Below are 12,237 nucleotides of genomic sequence, written 5' to 3'. Positions count from 1 at the left end.
TTCAAAAATAAACTTATAACCATCCATTACCAAACGTGAAATAGAAATAAGGTTTCTAGTCGCACTAGGAACATAAAGACAATCTCTAAGTTCTAAAACTACTCCTGTCGGTAGACATAAAGGATAAGTCCCCACGGCAACAGCAGCAACTCTTGCTCCGTTTCCAACGCGTAGGGTAAGCTCTCCATCCTTAAGTCTTCTACTTTGTTTTAGCCCTTGCATTGAAATACATAAATGCGAGGTGCATCCAGAGTCAATGACCCATGTGAAAGTAGAACAAACCGATAAGTTAGTAGTTTCAATGACATGAATCTCAGACATCTTAGCCCTGCACAGTCGCTTCGACACCTCGTAGCGAGCTGTTCGACTTTCTTCATCATACAACTCCTTGAGATGAAGTAGAATATCAGCAGCACTCTCCATGTGCTCATGCTGGCGTTGCAACTCATTGCTCATAGACGCAAGCATGTAACATTTTACCTTCATATCGTCATCAGTCCATTTATTTCTTGCAGCTGTTTGTTGAGCCGTCGAATTTTCGGGCACCGCTGGAGCCTCCGTGTCCAACACATAGGCTAGTTTCTCAAAATTGAGAACAATTCTCAATTTCCTCAGCCAATCGGTGAAATTCGGTCCAGTTAAGCAATTAATATCAAGTATTTTGGCAAGTGGGTTAGATGCAGCCATTTTCTGTAGAAGGTTAAGATTCTAATTAGTTGTGTACTTAATCATAATCCATTTGATTAGGGTCTTTAAATCTAAATGGTGCCTCCCACTAATTTTGGCGAATCTCCACACTCCCCGAGCGGAGAAAACGGAAACTTTACTTAAAAGTTTCTAGTGGGTATTGCGGTCCCATCTGTTTACACACCACCTCATCCTGACAGATTCTTGGCAATGAGCAAACAAATAAGTGAACAACTCTTGTTCAATGCTTCTCAAGCAAATTGCAATCTAATCCTTGGCCTCCATAAGATATAGGCCTCATCCTGACAGATTCTTGGCTTTATCTCGTGGTTAAGTTAGACCCACCGTTCATCGTGCAAATAAGAATGTCATTGAATCCTCATCCTGACAGATTCTTGGATCCAACCCCTTTCTTACCGCACAGCATCTCATGCCAATAGAATGGTTGCGGCTCCCTAATGCAACTGACCCCCGTATCCGGGTGCATCAATCAACACTAAAGAGACGCCCACACCCTACAACGGTGGAAGGCCACTAATGGGTTCATAACACCATTAACTTAATATTTTATTTAGGGAGATTAGTTGTCTCATCAGTTTTAATTTATTATTAATTTACATCTCATGCAAACCATCGCATCACATGCATACATATATCGCATATATAAAAATAACTACCGGTGATGATCATGGATTTTATCTTGATTCGGGCCTGAGCCACTAGGCCGGAATCGGGTCATAAGGGTATTACACACAAGAAAACCTTTTCTTATTTTCCGTCTCGATCGGATTGGAGTTGATCAACTCTTGTCTTCTCCCTTGATCAGCATCTGGTCCAAATTTGATCCGCATCGCATCAACTCTTGAATGCAACGAATCCCTCTGGAACCTAAACTACCCTTTTCCCTTCTTAATTTTACAACAATAACTTTACAACCCATAAAATTAATGAGACACGCAGGTCTCCAAATTACATAATTTAATTGGTGCACGCAGGCACCTAAAAAAATAATCTAATACTGGGTCCTTATTAAATTACAACAATTCACATCATCACATGATACATGCACATCACAAGGTCGCTATTTTTAGGACTTAGCCAAATTTCAGCCTTTTTCGTTTCTTCTCCGTTTTCGCTCGTTTTCGCTCGTTTGGCCTCCGATTCTTTTCAAATCGAACCGAGACTCTCCAAACATGTTTTCGAGTGTATTTTCATCATCTTTTCATCTGCTCTAATGCCGGATTTAGTCCATGGTCCAACATAGCTTTTGGGTCCCGTTTTCGCGCCTATGCGCTCCGAAAACGCCCGAATGCTTCCGGACTTCACCGGAATCATTCTAATGGCTTTCCAAACCAACATACCCCGCAACTTCATAATTTTAGAAGTTCGGTACCTTACATCCTCCTCTCCTTAATAAGAGTTTCGTCCTCGAAACTCAAATCTCATCTCAAATCGAGTTATCGAGCATCTGAGGGTAACAATGCACTTTTGCACTTCGGGGTGGCCTTTCTCTCATCGGAACTATCTAAAGGCCCACTACGGAGGATGTGAGACCAAATTCACTCACCTTTGCTAAGCACAACACCAAAAGTGCATTACGGTACCGCAAGTCTCGGTGGCAGCGTAAGTCGACACTCGACAACTCTACACGCTCCAACACCACTTGCTACCGAATCCAGGGAGTACACTTCGATTCGATCACCGGCATTGCCTAGAAGGCAATATTATTGGTGCATCGACCCATCGCAAGTGTTACTATCACAATCAGATCTTTTCTCTACATGGAGACGGCATACTTCGGCACGTCTCCAATCTCGATTCTCAAGAGAGCATCATCCTCAAACTGCGTGGCTATCCGGTATTCAAGTGTCTCCAAGAGACCACTTTACTTTCTCTTTCCATTGCCACGGCTAATATCGAATCGTACCTACAACGAACTCACACGAACACTCCATTCGGGAATCTAAGCCAAACTCCTCGACAGAGTTACCGGCCAAACCGATTACCTCGGTTTCCATAGGTGGACCAACAGTCACCAATTCAACATAGGCCTATAGCCTAAACTGTCTCGATACTCGTAACGTCTCTCGCTCGCAAGCGTAGATCCAACATAACTGGGCGAAATTCTCACTTGGGAATTCGCACACACTTCAACCAGGAGCAACCATGACGCTATACCTCATCAAATCCTCAGGTTGGGTCACTACACACTCGGTGTCACGCCCCGGGACCGGCGGAGGCCCTCCCGGTAGCGTGCCCAGACCCGCCATATGTCTACACATATAAGGCGTCTAGAATAAAAGCGGAAGTAAAAGCAAGTAATAGAACAAATAGAAGAAGTGAAATAACAAGCAACTAATGATATCAGAGCGAGTAAAGTTCTATCATCTACACCAAAGTAAAGAGATAAAGCTAGACAATAAAAGAAACCATAAGTAGTACACTATCAGTCTCAAAAGTACAAAAATGGTGGTCTCTAGTACACCGGTAAAACCCTCAACCTCTCACAAGCAAAAAGAAAACACGAGAGGTAGACCACCTATCGAACGATCCCTCGGTAAGCACGCTAGCCCGAGGCGATACCCTTTCCGCGATCCCTGGCCTCTCCCTGCGAGGAAGGCTCTGAAAACATCGAGAAAAAGAGGGCGTGAGAACTATAATTTATAGTTCCCAGTGGGCAATTACTGACCTCAGCTCATTGCTCCACTAGGCCCCAAGGAAAAAGAGGGGTAAGTCCAACAATAATAGTAACGAGTAAATAGCATATATGAAAGCATAATTAAGATACTAAGCTACTACTTGCAATTAAACATGGCATTTATAGTACAATTTTATCTTGTCCTGGATAGTTTATAGGTCTACATGTTCTCAAGTATTATCACGATTTACTTTATACAGATATGAAAGTGACACTTTGTCATGGCTACAATGCATATAAGTATGCAATAAACAACATCTCCTAGCATGCTACATGTATGTATGAATACCCAAAAGTCCACAACTATGCTAGAAGTGATCATAATAAACTCAACACCGTGTCGATTTCCATTTCCAACAGAGGACCTACCAAAGGTAGTCCAGCTTGTGCCGCCTAAGTGCCTGTGGTAGCCCAACATCCCTACTCTTGGAATGTGTCTGTCCCACTCGACCCCGTAGGCTTCTCAATACCGCACGAGCGAACATAGTCGCGTAGGCTAACTCCGGAGTGCCGGCTTGTAGGGAGCGACCCTCACAAGCATGTACGAATGAGCACAAATGGCAAGCAAGCGTAGTCCAAGTCTCAAGTATCCAATCATCATGTCTCTAACATGGCAATAGCTACTAGTAACCCAACGGTCTAGCTCAAAGTCACAAGGTGATATCTCAATACTCACTTGCTTAGTGCCTCTTTATGACACTTAAGCACCACAACTAACCAAGCTCAAATCACGTTCTATGTCCCAAATATGACATTAATACCAATGTTTACTATAACTCGGGGCCCAATGCCTCTTTATGACATTGACCCAAAATCCCAAATAGTCTAAGTCCCCAAGCCTCTCTAGGCTTCCAAAGTCCCTAATGTCACGATTAGGTATAAAGGTAAAATGCATAAAAGCAATGTTCATTTTCATAATAGGAATCATGGTTCCAAGTCTCAGCTAGAATGCTATATCCCACATGCATGTACCCTACCACATAGGGGTCCAAAAATCTACTATTCATAACATATGCATGTTAAGCATTCTAAAAATCATAATAAATACATTTAATATGAATATGCATGCTTTTCCAATTTACGAAACATATTTCGCAATATATGAGAATTTCTCATATAAAGGCTAGGTCAAACCCACCGAACCGTCGCGTAGGGTCTCGTCTCGCCGAACGGAGTTGTCCCCGAGTCTCAAAATACCCTAAAAGTATCGAGCGACAAGATACACAAGCATTACGATCAACCATAAGATCAAACTTTAACAAATATAGCAAAAGGGCTAAAACTCACCTAATGAGAAGGAATCTCTTCCAAAGCTCCAAACGAGAGCTAGAACCCTTCCAATCCAAGCCCAAGGAAGGTTCTAATCCAATCAATCTAGCCTCAAAAGCCCTAGATCAAAAAGCCCCAAAAATCAACCCTAATATCCATTCTAGGGTTCCATATGGTAAAACCTACCAAATCAAGGATCAAAGGGTAGAATCCAAGTACTAACCTCCCAAGATACCTCCAAACAAGCTTCAAATCTTCTAGGGATGAAGATTGATCCACCACCAAGCTCTAAAAGCAAGCTCCAAGCGTTGCAAGAGTGGAAAGGAGAGAAAGGGGTTGAGCTCCAAGCTCCCTCACACAAGCTCTTCTTCTTCTTCTCCTTCTCCTTCTCCTTCTTCTTCTTCTCTCTCTAGAAGGTGTAGGGTGGTGAGAAATGAGGAGGGAAGAGAGTAAAATGGCTAATAAGCCCATCTAATGTGACAAAATCCGGAGAGGCCCCTCAAAAATCCAAAATTGCAACAGCCCGGTCTGGGCAGTTTTCGCCCAGAGGGACCGGCGGCTCGTGCCAATCCAGTTGATGCCGCGCTCAATTTTCCTCGGGGTTCCACGGCTAGTGCCTGTCCTGAAATCACGATGGCCAAAACGTCCACCTCGTCTAAGCCAAAATTCACAACTTTTTCAGTTGGCGTGAGAGTCATTGCTCTTCGCGAGAGCCAGCTGGATGATACAAGTCTTAAGTGTTCCTCGTGAATCCAACATCCTCCGGGGAACGGTACACTAACGGATGTCGTCGATGAACACCTGACGAGCAAAGCCGCTTGTCTTAAGGTATAGGCTTGGAAAACACTTGGGTTCATCAAATCCATACAAGCTCGCCGGGGGCATTAGTAAGCCAGACGGCATAACAGTGGATAAGGCTCATAGTCGCACTACCGTGCTTCCTAGAAAAGCCGGGGTTTTCGATCCAACACCTGGCTTGGTGGCTGATCCTTCTAGAGCATGGGTTCAGCTTCATCGCCGAGGGACTTACAAGTCAATCTTGGCAATATACACAAGATCCCTGGAGCTCGATCAAATAGATCATACATTCTCCGGTAATGGCTACTGTGTCCGTTAATCGTGACTTTGATTAAGTTCGACGTACGATTACGTCCACGCGATAGCGAAGGTCGGACCATCCTTCTGCTTCAGCAAACAAAACCGGTCCCAACGGTGACGGAGCACCGTCGTCGCACGGAGCTCCGTTATCGCAGAAATCTGCGGAAGCTGTGCTTCAGCCTTCGAATTGGGCTGCCTGGTGCCATTCCTCGGTATAAGGGTGGCGCTTGTTGGAGATTTTAGGGGTAGTGCTGCGCGTGGGGGGACGGATCTTACCACAAACCAAGGTCTCCCATATCAGGTGCATGCCTGGAAGCTGCGCTGGAAGCGCATCCTCAAACTCCCGCACACGGGGATATCCTCAATCCTAGGGCCGTCGTCACACCCGCGAACACAACAGTACAAATACGGGCTAGGCGCCATGCCTCTGCTTAATCACTGCCTAGCTCGAGAGGAGCTGAAGTCGTCCATGGCAGAACAGCGAAGCTCTGGCGTATCCTCGGTACACAAGCGCGCCATCCGCCTGTGCCGCCGGCTTCTCTAGAATGTCACCGTTCGATTTCTTGCAATCGGATGGGTGGCAAGGTACTTGGGCAACCAAGTCCAGCCTAGACCTGACGACATCAAACTTCCCCCGGTAGTTGTATGCAGGAAGGCTAGGAAGTCACGGGCAGTGATCCAATCTCCAACCCGAAGGTAGGGCAACTGGGGCAAAACTTCCCCGAATGTCCAAGTGAGATGATCGGGGTACAACAACTGCGTTCGCCGGATGCAACAAAGTACAAATCGGATGCCAGTGCAGCTCGGCAACATGGCGCGTCATAAGCGATGAATGCGATGCACCGGTATCAAACAAAGCTCTAGCTCGAATACCATAAAGTTAACAATGATACCTGCCGACACCGGGATTCCGGGCTGGCCGCCGGGCTCCGTCGGTTCGTGGGCCGCTACTACATCGCGCCGCTCGGAGCCATGTCGTGACCCCTCCGTCTGCGCTGGACTGGGCGGCCGTCCTGGCCTGGTGAGCTGCGTCGGAAGATGGTCCCCTGGCCTGGGAGGCCTAGTATGCTGGTGCAGGATGCGCAGGGATGGCTGCTGGCGCTGACGCTCCCTCGGGACAGTTCGACTGGAAAGTGGCTCCTGGGCACACAAGAAGCACCGGCCAGTTGCGTGTACACTGCTCGGGTAATGAGGGCCACCACAGATCAGCCGCGGGGGCCTGGCGACGGAGTCGGGTCCTCCTCGCTGGAGTAGCTCGGGCCGCGTCCTCGGCGATGCCTCCTGCCTCCGTGGATGCCTCGGCGGCCTCGCGTGAGTGGCCGTCTGAACCGCACCCTCAGCCGGCTGGCTCTTGCCTTTGCGCCTTATCTAGGGCTCGCTTTTTGGTCGCTTCCCTGAAGATCGGGCCGTGCTGCCCTGCACTGACGAATGCTCGATCCACAATCCCCTCCGACCGATTATCTGGAGGGTTGGAAGACTGCGCCAACGGAGAATAGGGAAGCGCGCAACCGGCGCTCAAAGGATTGCCGGTTGCGTGTATCCTCGTCGTTCCCGCACCACAAAAGCGCCACACAATGAAGTATGCGAGAGGAATTCCCTCTCGTACTTTGCCACCTGAGCCGCTCGTCCTGCCAAGCTGCCGCAAATCCTGCTCCATCTCCTCTTGGACGCGTGGTAGGAAGGTGGTGCGCCAGAAGAAGGGCTCGATTGGAACCTCGTCCAAGTGAATCGGCGCCAAGTCGGTGTTGGGGTTGTCCTGGATATCCAACACGAACGGCTAGCCTCGCCGTCCAGGAAAGTGAGTGGCGGACCACACTCATCCCTCGTCTTTCCTCGGACGAAGTACTGCGAAACAGCTGTTGTTCGCATGTGCCGATCAGACCACTTTGTTCAACAACTCAGTGTGGTCGACGGTTGCTTCGCCATCAAACGGTCCTCGGGCTGAACCTCCTGACTCAGCTGAGGCGGATCCATCAGCCGACACCGCTGCTCCTCTGCCATCACGGGGAATGCCGCCATCGCGGCCGTTCTGAACTGGTGGGCCGCAGACTAGCCTCCTCCCGAGGTGCGGTCGGCCTGGTGGCCGCGCACGTGAAAGAAACTGGGCGCGGGGGACTCGCCCTCGCGTGCCCGACGTCCACCACGGGTGCTAGCGGGTGTGGGACCCATGGCGTCTCCCTCGAAGGCTTGCGCCTGTGGACCCAATGGAGGTCCTCAAGATGACTGTCATGTCGCGCCTCCGCCGCGCTGAGGCCACCTCAGGCGTGTCGCTGCGCCCCTGCCTGCGTCTGCTTGCGCCAAACAAATCAGTTTTGAGAGAACCGCAGAGCTGGTGGTCCTCAAGTCACGGACCTCACTAGATCCGGAGTAGCGGAGGTCGTTCAACCTCGCTCGGCTGCTGCCTTCATCATCCGCCCCCTGCCAGACTGGGAGCGGTGTAATCGGCATTGTCACTAAAAGCCGATGGAAAGCGAAGTTATAACCCCGACTGCTATCGGCCATCCCCACTCAAGAATGGATTAAAACCCGAATATGCCGAAGATAAGGAAGGTGTCCTTCACTACATAAACTTCGGCCGATTGTTACGGTGTGTCGGAAACCCAACGTTAACCCTCCGCCGAAGTTAGAAAGCCATACACTCCGATCAAACTCTAACTTCTTTAGAGTCTATCATCAAGCCTCAACATAGTACTTTCGCTCACAAGTCAATTAGGACCTCGTCTTCACGAGCCTAATTTCCTATAGTCCAACCGGCCTAAGGTTTGCTAGGTCCACTAAGACTCGAACCCTAGGCTCTTCGATACCAACATTAAACTTGTCAACGCTGTCAATCTATCCACAATCACCCAAATAGCGTCATGCCCGGCCTGAGAGCGAGGCAATCCTATCACGAAATCCATGGTGATCTTCTCCCACTTCCACACTGGAATCGGTAGGCTCTACAACTTCCCCGCAGGAACTCGGTGCTCAGCCTTCACCTGTTGGCATGTTAGACATCTAGCAACAAACTCACCAACATCCTTTTTCATCCCGGGCCACCAATAGAGTAATTTCAAATCCTTGTACATCTTGGTGCCTCCCGGATGTATAGCATACGGCGCTCGGTGTGCTTCTTGAAGAATATCCTCTTTAATGCCCAAGTCCGCCGGTACACAAAGTCGTCCGCGGAAACGCATCAATCCATCGCCGTCTAAAGCGAAGTCACCGGTGCAACCATCAACCATCTTAGCTCGAATCTTTTGCAACTCCGAGTCGGAAGCTTGCTTTTCTTTAATTTTATCCAATAAGGTAGGTTGCACCACCAACGTCATCAGTCTCAAAGGTGTATCAGGAGCCACCACCTCCAACTCCAACCGCTTCATCTGTTCGATTAACAGCGGTTGAGTAACCACAAGCATCGCTAAGTTTTCCGTCGATTTCCGACTTAGCGCATCCGCCACCACGTTAGCCTTACCCGGGTGGTAAAGTATCATCAAATCATAGTCCTTGAGTAGCCCAACCATCTGCACTGCCTCAAGTTCAACTCCTTCTGAGTGAAAAGATACTTTAAGCTTTTGTGATCCGTATAAACTTCGCATCGCTCGCCATAAAGATAGTGGCGCCATAGCTTCAAAGCAAAGACTACGGCCGCCAACTCCAAGTCGTGGGTAGGATAATTCCTTTCATAATCCTTCAGTTGGCGAGATGCATACGCTATCACTTTCCCGTCCTGCATTAAGACACAGCCCAATCCATTAAAGGAAGCATCACTATAAATTACATACCCTGCTCCAGCAGTTGGCAAGGTTAGGATCGGGGCGGTCGTCAATCGCTGCTTCAATTCTTGGAAGCTTCTTTCACACGCATCATTCCAAATGAACTTGGTGCCCTTATGCATGAGCCTCGTGAGGGGAGTAGATAACTTTGCAAATCCCTCAACAAACCGTCGGTAGTAGCCGGCCAAACCAATGAAGCTCTGAATCTCCGTGACACTCGTCGNGGTTGTGCTCTCGTCGCTGTTGTTGCATGATTGTGTATGTAATCAAGTTGATTTCCTGGAAACTTGTTGTACACAATCTCGTTTGAGCCTTGGGCGGACAGGGGAGGTGCTGTCCGTTCGGCGGTCCGCTCGCCGCGCCCGAACCGTGCCAAATTGGTAGCGGTCTCGGGGCGGGGCGTGACATTTAGTGTCGGATTTTGAGTGGTTTTGGTCTTGTTGCTCCCAGCTGAGTTAGAGGGCAATTCCAGCAGCTAAAGAGGAGTTATTTTGCTATTATTCCTCTGTCTAAACCAGGGAAAAGCTGGCTTGAGGCTTAGCCAAGGTAATTAGTTGACTATTGACTCGATTTCGGAACCAAACGAGGATTAATTGTGTAACTTTATGCAGTTTGGACTTGTTTGTTCACAGCATGTTTCCGATTCATTTTGCATTAAATTGGTGACCTTGGGGGGTTGGTTTAGAAGGTGTCTCAACTAACGGTAAGCTGAAATTTCAGTTTAAAATCGGATTAAGTGAGATTCCGACTATATTATATAGTGTATAAGTGTTATGATGCCGTTTTGGTGATTGTGCGCAGCGAGGTTGCGACGGGCCTTTGGATTATCTCCAGCTGCTATTGGAGAGCCTTTAGAGGTTAAATTTGAGGTATTAACTGAACCCAAAATAGGGACTCAAGCTATTACCTTGTACTAAGTGCAAATTGTACCGAAGTTGGACATTTCGGCCGTAGTTGATGCACTTTTCGTGTTTCATTTTCAGCAGAGTTGGGGCTCCGTTGAGCAGGGTTTTGGGACTCCTTTTGGCTGGTTTGAGCTTGGTGATAGGTGGGTCGGACCTTCCCGAAATGGGTGAATTCCCTCTATGTCTCCTTTGACATCTGAGTTGAAGTCATTCCTTATTCATGTGAATATATGTATAGTTCATGCGACATGCATTGATGTGTAGATCATATCGGATGTGATAAACAGTAATGAATGATTCGTGACTTGTTTACTCTACATGGTTACATATTGTTAAAGTACTACGTGTTCATGATACTAGTAGCTTGCATATGCAGTGTTAGCTTGATGTTATCTAAGAGGATATAATGATGAAGTTGTAAATGGACTAATTAGCTCTATTCAACAACAAAGAGATTGATGTATTTAGGATTGGGCTATGCACTGTTATATAGCAAGAATGATTGCTATGCTCTGAAAGATCAGGTAAAGGCCTTTGATTGCATATGCATTTCTAATTGTAGAAGGAATGGCATAGAGATCATGTGAAGAGTAGTTTATCGCTTATGCTTTCACATGATAGACTTGTATTATGATATATGTTCAAGTAAGTAACTAGAATCTCATAAGATGGCATGACTTGAATGATTATTCAACTGAGAATAATCTAGTAAATAACTAGATTTGGATATGATAACATGCTTGTATGGTCAAGTAGAGATTTATATTGGATACAGGATATTGCCATGGTCTATGAATAGAACCTTAGTGAACCACTTTCCTTATGTGTAAGAGAGTAGTGAGAGATTGTGAGTGACTGACCAGGTATAGCCTGATAGAATCACTAGTGGTATGTAAATGCTTTAACTGGTCAAGTTATATTAACGACTGTGGAATCTATCAACAAGTTGTTGATAGTGACCTTATGATGGGTACTACAAGTGCCGACCTTGGGGCAGTTGAATTCCATGTCACGAGACATGATGCTGTTGAGATATTTGTACCTTGGATTATGGCTAGCATGCCATTATTGCTCTTTCGACATGCTTGCGGGGGTCCGCCCCCAACCCCCGCGTTCGCGGAGTGGCTTGAGTTGAGATTCCATGTCAGGGACATGATGTTGTTGTGAGACTGGTACTGTGGACTACGGCTTACATGCCATTGTGCGCCGTTCTGCACACCGCTTGCGGGTCGCTCCCCCCCAAGCCAGCACTCCCGAACAGCTTAGCGACAAATGCTCGCCAAATGTACGAGTGAGCGCCGAAATGGAATGCCGTGGGGGAGCTCACCCCTAGAGTGGGGATGTTGACTACCACGGGGGGCCATTAGCACGGCGCGGCTTGAACTTACTTTGTGTAAGTCTGTTGAAAATTGGGTTATGTCAAAGTATTTAACCTTAGCTGGACATAGTAGTACAGTTACTTTATGTCTTTAGTTAAGTGAACTTATTGATAACATACTAGAAGTTGACATCTAAAGTGAGCTTAGTATGAACTAACCTAGAAGTTGACATCATGATTGGTTACAACATCACAAATGAATGACATTATGTCTCTTTCTTGCTATGGAACAAGTAATTACATGATATCCTCTGTAATTTCAGTAAAGTGAATATCTTGCATACATCTCTGATATATAGTTTGTAAATTTGTACAAGTAATATAATTGATGGAATCTATCATGATAACTGATACCTGCAATCTATTGTTATTTATTTATGGTTGAGCAAATAGCATGAGTAGTTTACTTTCATATCTGTTGCATATAATTGCTTATTGTATTATCTG

General features: G+C 46.9%; 1 long non-coding RNA gene across 1 annotated transcript; it reads left to right on the top strand.

Annotated features, from left to right (window-relative positions):
- On the top strand, positions 9,968 to 10,370 carry LOC109710036. The gene is made up of 3 exons (XR_002216266.1): positions 9,968 to 10,053; positions 10,119 to 10,210; positions 10,309 to 10,370. It is a non-coding gene; the product is annotated as an uncharacterized LOC109710036 (long non-coding RNA).

The sequence above is a fragment of the Ananas comosus genome, linkage group 5 (assembly GCF_001540865.1).
Source record: "Ananas comosus cultivar F153 linkage group 5, ASM154086v1, whole genome shotgun sequence".
NCBI lineage: Eukaryota > Viridiplantae > Streptophyta > Magnoliopsida > Poales > Bromeliaceae > Ananas > Ananas comosus.
This window is presented reverse-complemented; position numbering and strand designations above follow the sequence as displayed.